The 9036-nt window shown below is 31.9% G+C and overlaps 1 long non-coding RNA gene across 1 annotated transcript; it reads left to right on the top strand.

Moving 5' to 3' along the window:
• The first annotated feature begins 1643 nt into the window (after nucleotides 1-1643).
• On the top strand, nucleotides 1644-3505 carry LOC131656798 (uncharacterized). The gene is made up of 2 exons (XR_009300302.1): nucleotides 1644-2147; nucleotides 3309-3505. It is a non-coding gene; the product is annotated as an uncharacterized LOC131656798 (long non-coding RNA).
• Nucleotides 3506-9036: the final 5531 nt, after the last annotated feature.

Here is a 9036-nt window from a genome sequence, read left to right as displayed (position 1 = left end):
ATTAAGGAAAAACTAAGGATTTATAGACGTTGGAGGAGTTGTGAATTTCTCTAGGAAGATGATGACTTCATCTAGAGCGAAACAATTTGGATTATACTCGGTGTATTGGTATTTACTCTTTTGGAGCACACTCAATATATGTTCCTTGCTAAGTGAGCGTAAACGGGATTGTGTAATGTGTTTTGAGCAATTATGTCTCATCGACGAGATTGAAGTAGCAGGAAATTAAGGAAGTGTTTAGTAAACGTCGAAGGAATGGGTGGATCCTTGTGCCTTGGATGACTTTGAGCACAATTTGCAAAGAACGCTATTGTAGTTAGGCAAGAATGGTTTGAGCCACCATCATGGTTGTCGGCTACCTATTGACAAATTGAGGAACTGATCACCCTTAATCTCTTGTTGATAGTAGACGAGATCATGTTGAATGGAATGGACTAGACTTGCCAACTTAGATAGTGTGAAGTTAAATGGTAATTTATTATGAGGATAAGTAGTCACCACTTCGCATGAACCTAGTGGAATGGGCTATGACGTGGAAGCTGGAAAATGACTTTGAAAGTTTGAGCATGAACCTAGGATACTGGAGGACTTATCTTTTATGAATATACTCTTGTGAGATTAATTTTGAGCGATGAACTCATGGTGTGATGTCTAGCACTGCGTCTAGAGTCTGAGTCAAATACAACTTTGTAGAGGGTTGTGATAGGTGTACGATCGCGCTAGTGACGACGTTAGTAATAACTAGTTAAGTTATTACACTCGCCTTAAGTTTCGAGGACAAAACTTCTTTTAGCAGGGTTGTAATGTAAGACCCGTAAAAGTACGTTAGCATAAAATTAGAATTTGAGAATATTAAATAGTATTATGCTATTTTATTTTATCGATTTTTTTTATATAATTGTCTATAAATAACACAGAGTTATTGAGACCATGCCGAAGTACTACCAAAACTCTATTAATATTAGCACCATATTCTTATAGTTTTAATTATCCATGCAAAATATTTTTATTTTGTCAAAATTTAAATAGGAGTTTTATAGACTGGCCGGTTGAAGCGATTCGACACGGTGTGAAAAATTAGCAGGCAAAATATTTTGAGATTTGACTTGTACCCGAATAATTTATTAACCTATGTTGCGCGTAAATCCTGTTGGTAAGCTCATTTTATTTTTTCGAAGGCTTTTACGGTCATAAATTTACCTGTCAGAGCCTTTTTAACTGGATATTTTTATTTTTAATTTTGATCATTTTCAATCTGTTTTAATAAACTTCGTACCGTATAGATCATTTTAATATGTTCATTTTTATTTTTCAACCAAACACGCGTTCGACTGTTAATCGTTCCGGGTATTTTTCTATGTGTATATTTCAAATAAAATACAATCCTTTCCAAATCTATTTGCATATGTCAGCATTTAAAAATAAAAGTAAATAAACTCATATCACTTTCAAGTGATAATTAAAAATATCATGATATTTTCTTTTTTAATAATCATGACTTTGGCATGTAAGAGAGAGGTATCTAATAGTTAATGATCAAACTTATCACATACCAAAATTCAATCAATGGTTAGAATTATTTTAGACTTTCTATTTAAACAAGTCTTAAGACTCGTTCCATTTCATTCCTCTATCTCCTCTCACGAGTAAAAACTCTTCCACCTACTACTTTCTTTCATGTTTTTTTATTTTGTTAAGAGATTATGAAGAAAAATGAAGTGTTAGTGAAATATGAAGGAAAAAAAGGCAATTCTTATTCTCCTTCACTTTTGTCACTCGGCCAAGACTTGAACAACACCATAACCTTCACAAAAGTTTCCTCTTTCCACCATTTTTATCTATTGGAAGGTTGATCTTGAAATTAGAAGGTAGGAATTATATAACTAAGGTAACGTGACATTTCCTTTTTAAAAGTAAAAAAAAAAAAAAAAGACCTTGATTAAATCTTCATGATCTTTGGACTGGAAATTAAGAACTTGTTACTATGTGAGAAAAATAAACCAACAAATCTTTTTATCTGGATAACACATACAAAACCCACAAATAAAATTCATGATCGGACAACCTTTTACTGGAAACCATTGTACCGAAAATCTCACAACCATGCTGAAAATCATAACCGCCACTTCTATCATCTCTGGTAAAGGGTGAGTTTCTTAATCTTACATTTTTCTCTCTTTAAGAATATCTATATATCACCAAATTTCTATATATCCAATATAAGTTAAAAATAAATATTTGAATATGGTTGTTGGGAATTAATATTTTTCAAAGGTGTTATAAGTAATATTATATTTATACATGTAATTTTAAGGTGAAGACGTCTAGAAAAAAATAAAATGAAGTTTGAGATACAAATATATTTAGTAGTAAATTAATTTGTCACCATTTTAAATAAAAGATTTGAATGTCAAAATTTAATCAACTTGTTATCATATTCAATTTTAATTTATTTCTTAATATTTATGGTTGGTAATAATTCAATAGTTACTCTAACAATTTAAGAATAATCAATTAATTATGTTTAGAAATAAAAATGTCAGAACTCGTTTTAGTTAGCAGTATCAGATTACTGGAGATTGAACTATTACTATGTATATCAACTATTATCCCATTTCTATCGAATAAAAGAATATATTTATAGTTTTATTCTAGTCTAAATAAATGTTAATTTTATTTTGGAATATGTTTTAAAAAGAGAGTTATGATGTCTAAAGATTTTAAGAACAAAATGGTTTATTATTTTATATAAGAAATACTGTTCTTATTTTATTATTATTTTTTTATGATATTGGATTTCATAATTTGGACTAAATATTTGGAGATTAATAAAAATTATTGATTTTAACTTCAACCTCAATCGATGTGTTTATATTATTATAATAAACCTTATTAAAAAAAAAATCAATCAATATTATTCTCTTGTAGATTTAACAATGACTTAAGAGTAATAATTTATCTTTAATATTTTAATCAACTATAATCGAAGTATTTAACAGTGTTGCTCTAAATAATAAATGAATTTAAACTAGCGTTTTAGAAACTCCTTTGAATTTCTATTTTATATTCTATTTTTTAAAAAAGAGAAGAACCATTTTCTAATTGAAAATATATATATATATATATATATATATATATATATATATATATATATATATATATATATATATATATATATAATTGACTAAGATCATATAACGGAAATAAAAATCTAAACCTAATTGATTAGGTAAGTAGCCTAGATAAAACCATAATTATGGATATAGTTGAGTTTATATTAACTTAATTAAGTTGTGTATTTTAAAAAGGTTGAAAGTGTGAACCAGACATGAGACTTTGTCGAGAAACAGGTTGTGCTCGCATAACGTAAGTTGAACGTGTGGAAAGCTTGCTAAGGTTAGGGCACTCTCTAACTATCTCATGTAGACCGGAAATGCCAAATACTTGAATGCATGTGTAATTGCATTTGATGTGAAATTGTGAGTTGTTTGCTTGATTGTGTGATGCTACTTGAGTGCCCAGTTGGGGATGTGTGTTTGTATTATGATGATAAATTTTTGAATGTGTTTTCATATGATTTTGGATAAATATATGAATTGATTATTGAGAAATAATGATGTTGCATCTGTATATATATATTTGATATGTGTATGTCAGGTGGGCTATTTGAGGTGGATCAGTTATGACCATGAAATACCTAAGTTGTGATACATATATATATACTCATGCATTTCATAGTTACGTGGCTACCGGAGAGGAGTCACGAGGTGCACACCGGAGAGGTGGCACGGGGTGCGTGTCCAAGAGGGAACCACCTTATCCCTAAGTGGATCATTGAGTTTGATTCATGGGTAGATACCTATCACCTTAGTGGTGCTAAATCTTTAAGCGATACCACGGCCCTTTGCGAAGGGAGTGAAATTCCGGAATCATGCATGTGAGAAACCCGGTTAGGGCGATCACACTCATATAGAGTCTGCATTGGTAGGATATTCATGCATTTGATATTACACTGATTTGAATTGATATGTTGTTGATTATATGTTGCTATGTATTGCATATCTCGTATAGCGTATTCTTAGTTTGTATGTTGTATTTAGATGGTGATCCTTTACGTTATCCATGATCTGTTGCTGGACCCCAGGTTCTTTTTAGATTGTGAGAATTGCTGGAATCGGGGTGAGTTGGAGTCATGTCAGGAAGGCGACCAGTCTGGTGTTGATAAGCGGGAGGCTTGAAGTTGTTTGTGGGTCGTCGTTACCAAACCATCTTCAGTTAAAGTCCAGTGATCATCTTAGGGGTTGTTGTTGAAGTCTTGTTTACTCTTCTTTACTCTTTTCTCTGTAACATGTATTGTGGTAAACTCTGTTTATTTATTTGATGAAATAAATATTGTCATTATGTTTAATTTGTGTTTTTAAACATTTCATTGAGAAAATAATTTATAAAAGAGGCCTAGTATTCTAATCATTGTCTTACAAAAATGTTATTCTAATTTATTTTAAAAATGAATGCAAATGTTTTTATTTCAAAGACATTGTTGTTTTAAAATAAAAAAATTACACTCCCGCTGTTACAATATACCCCTCCTCATAAATATATATATATATATATATATATATATATATATATATATATATATATATATATATATATATATATATATATATATATATATATATATATATAAACTTAGAACTTTCAATAAAAAAAACATAAATCCACCAAAATAAAATAATACAAATCATATCGTAGTTACTCCATATTCATAAAATCAACCTCTAAATCGTGGAATAAGAAAAAAATAAGGAATCCTAATTGTGTTATTTTTATAATGGAGAAGTGAAATATGAAAGGTAAAAAAACTTTATTATTTTTATAAATAAAAATCTGTTAATATTGAGTTGGGTATTTTTTTTAAATCAAAATTTTTTTTATTGGATGTGTCATTTATTTGAAACAAGGTGTCTGTATCCGTGTCCGCTGCAATTAAATTATTTTTTCGTTGGACACTGCAAAATCGTGTTAGATACATGTACGAGTATCCGTGTCCAACACGTGTCCGACGCGGCGACACGCCTTCTGTTGGAACATTATGTATATATTCCAATATAGGGAGATGAATTGAAAAAAATTCATTAAGTCAAGTCCCACATTGTATGTTACTCCCTCCGGTCTTAAATATAAGCAACAAAAAAAATTTCTATGGTCTTAAATATAAGCAAAAAAAATCAATATTTATTACATTCAATGTGACAATTCCAAATATACCCCTACAATTTTTTACATTTTAAATGTTTGCAACAATTTCCAAAGAAAAAATAGGGGGTAGAATTAGAAAGAGAGTAAGAATTAAATGCATTGTGACATTCTTCTTAAAGGGTGAGCGTTTTTGAAAATTTGCTTATATTTGAGACCGGAGGGAGTAGTTGGAAAAATTCCTTAGTCCCACATCGCTTAGATTAGAAATCTTGGTTAGTTTACTTCATTATATAAGGAAGTCACTTTTTTCATTCCAAAACACACCAAAAACTTATTTTGAGTTTTTCCTTCCTCATTCTCATAACTCTGCGTCTTTCGAATTGTCGAAGCGCCAACTTCTCCCCCTTTCTTTCTACTCGTTGAATTTTCCGAGTATTTTCTTGAATTCTCCTTAGATAATAATGTTAATTTCTCCTCGTTTGAGTTGAGAAATTATCAAGTATAATTTTTATTGGATTCTCTTTAGAGAATTATTGAAATTTCTCTTGGTTTGAGAAATTACTACGACTGGTCGTTATACCAGATACTAAGATGGTATTGATACTATATTTGAATGGTCCTAGTACCATCTGAAGGTGTATTTCTAGACTGATTATCTACCGTGCAAGTAGTAATCGTATAGTATAGAACTGGGTTGTTTTATCCTGGAGGCATCGTGGTTATTAAGAGCTGCTTTGCATAATTTTGGCAGTACCGCGAAACGTCTTAAAGAAAGCGTATCAATCCGCGACTCGACCCAGTAATTTCTTTGGTGGCAAAATTGTTAAAATCGTTATCCAACAATTTTAATATGTTTTGAATTGCCATGGCTACTGAAGAAATTATTGGTAGTTCTGCGAATACTTTCTTTGACAAACCGTTCATGTTTGAGAGATGTCACTTCAAATGTTGGCAACACATGATGATTTTCTTCTTAATGTTCAAAAAGCTAACATTTTGATCGAGGACATTTTGTTGCTCCTTTTGGATCAACCTAACAAACTAACGGTAAGAAATTTGAGGATCAAAAGGAACACGTAATAGTGTTGAAGCTGAATCTGCTGCACAGATTAAAGCGAACAATTTATAGCTTAGGAAAGAAATCACCTTATAGAAAGAATGATTATAACATTCTGAATGGAATCACAAATGATCTGTATGACTATTACAGTAACTGTGATACTTCAAAATATGTTTAAGAGGCTCTGAAAAACAAGTATGACATTGAAGAAGCTGGAGAACAAAAGAATGATTTTAGCAGCTACGTGAAGTATTCGATGGCAGTTGAAAGGTTCGTAGAAACTCACAGTCACGAACTTCAAAAGATTGCTCATAAGATCATCACTGAAGGTATGTATTTATAAGCAATTCGAATTTCTTGTATTATTGATAAACTGCCCCTGGTTTGAAAGTTTTTAAGAATTATGTTTTGTTACAAAATAAAACAATTTTTTTTGAGAGACTGCTTATTCTCATTAAAGAAGAATATCAGAGACATGATTAAATAGAAAAGTCTTGGTTGTTTTAAACAACAAAAAGAAATTCGGTGTGGTTCTGAAGCCATATGGCAAATCATTAAAGAATTAGAACCGCAATATTGTGAACTGAATTAAGAATGGGAACCCTTCTATGGCCCTAGTTGCTCCAACTAGACAACAACCACCACCTCAAAGAAATGACGTTGTTTTCCTTTTGTTTCAGCTGTGGAAAACTAAGTCATATGGCTAAGAAATGTATCTTGTAATGCTTGAACTTGGTGTAGCCCGTAATGCACGGGTTAACCTGGCTAATGAAAAATTTATTCATATGATCATTGAAATCAACATGGTTGATAGATATGATGGTTGGTGGATAAACTTAGGCGTCTCTCGTCGTGTTTGTTATGATCGTGTTATGTTTAAAACATACACGAATACCAAAGATAAGAAAGTGTTGTTGGGAGATATCCACACCACTAATGTTGTCGATATTGGAGAAGTGGAACAAGGTCCACCTGTTAAAAGACTTCAATCTTGAAGGATGTCATGTGTGCTCCCGAGATTAAAAAGAATCATGTTTATGTTTTTTTCCCTTCTTCTAAATAAGGCAAAATTTAGTCAGTTTATTGGGGTAGTTTTGTACACCATCATCAGAAAGAATGATATTTTGTGAATGAAATTGATAAGTTTTTAAAATTTGTAAAGAATTTGAAAATAATTCAGTAAGAATTTGTAATAATAGGTAATATGTACGATTCTAGTTTATTTAATAATTTTTATAAACATGGAACTGTACATGAAACGACTGCTCCATATTCCCTTGAAATAAATGGTAAAGCAGAAAGAAAGAATAGAATTTTTACTGAACTTGTTGTTGCAATTATGATGAATTCTGGTGCTGCACCTCACTAGTGGGGGGAATTTTATTGACTGTTTGTTATGTCTTGAATAGAGTTCCCAAGTTAAAAAGTAATATCTATCCCTATGAGATATTAAAGAAAAGACAACCAAACTTGTCTTATTTGATAACTTGGGGATGTCTAGCTTATGTCAGAATTCTGGCCAAAACGAGTTAAACTCGCTAGTAGAGCATATGAATGTGTACTCATCGGGTATGCAGCAAACAGTAAGGCATATAGGTTTTATGACCTAAATGCAAAAGTGATCATAGAATCAAATGATGTTGATTTCTATGAAGACAAATTTCCCTTCAAATCGAGAAATAGTGGGGCACTCAATCGAGTCACATTCCTGTGATAAGAAGCACAGAAAGCAACAACAATGTAGAAACAAAACTTCGACAAAGTAAAAGAGTAAGAGTTTCTAAATACTATAGGCCTGATTATGCGGCTTATAATGTAGAAGAAGATCCAATAAATCTTCAAGAAGCTTTGTCATCTCTGGATGCAGACTTATGGCAAGAAGCTATTAATGATGAGATAGATTCTATGGAGTCTAACAAGACTTGGCACTTAGTAGACTTGCCTCCTGGATGCAAACCAATCGGTTGTAAATGGATTTTGAAAAAGAAACTAAAACCTGATGTAACTATTGATAAATACAAGGCTCGTCTTGTAGCCAATGGTTTTAGACAAAGAGAAAATGTAGATTTCTTCAACACCTATTTCCAATACGCCTATACGCCTATCTCCAATTAAGGATCACGTCTTCTACGCCTATTTCCATTCAAGGATCAACGTCTCTTACCATGTGAACCCATGTTTCACCGCTTCCACCATAAAGCCGACCATGCTATGAATGTATGTACAAATACCCACAATTTACGCAATTAAGATTATCTCATCAATCTTAACTTACCGCATATCACCATAATCCAACTCTATGAATTATCCGCCAATTGTACACAACATTCATAAACACAATTAACAATTGCAACAAGGCATAACAACCATCACATATTCAATCACATACATCATGAATACATCTACACAAAGTGTTCCAACAATTGTTATACATCACATACAAACATAACACACATAAGACAATTACATGTCATTCCATATAATAACGTCACAATTAATCAATCAAGTGCAATTAAATCCTATACTATCATATAGAATATCACGATAGCTTTCTAACGCTTCGAACGGCGCATAAAATGGAGCTACGGATCAAAAGTTATGGCCTTTACAAAATTCTGCCAAAAATGGAATCTGCAGGTCGACGCAAAGAAAGCATTAGGTCGACGCATTGCTCTCCTGCCACCCTCGGGTATGCGCACGCTGACCCAATAGGTCGACGCATTCATCAGAAACCCAGATTTTTTGCCTTTTAGGCTGCACAGGTCGATGCAAGC

This window comes from Vicia villosa, linkage group LG3, assembly GCF_029867415.1.
Source record: "Vicia villosa cultivar HV-30 ecotype Madison, WI linkage group LG3, Vvil1.0, whole genome shotgun sequence".
In the NCBI taxonomy this organism is placed as follows: Eukaryota; Viridiplantae; Streptophyta; class Magnoliopsida; order Fabales; family Fabaceae; genus Vicia; species Vicia villosa.
The sequence above is the reverse complement of the archived record's forward strand: the minus strand, read 5'-3'. Positions and strand labels throughout refer to the sequence as shown.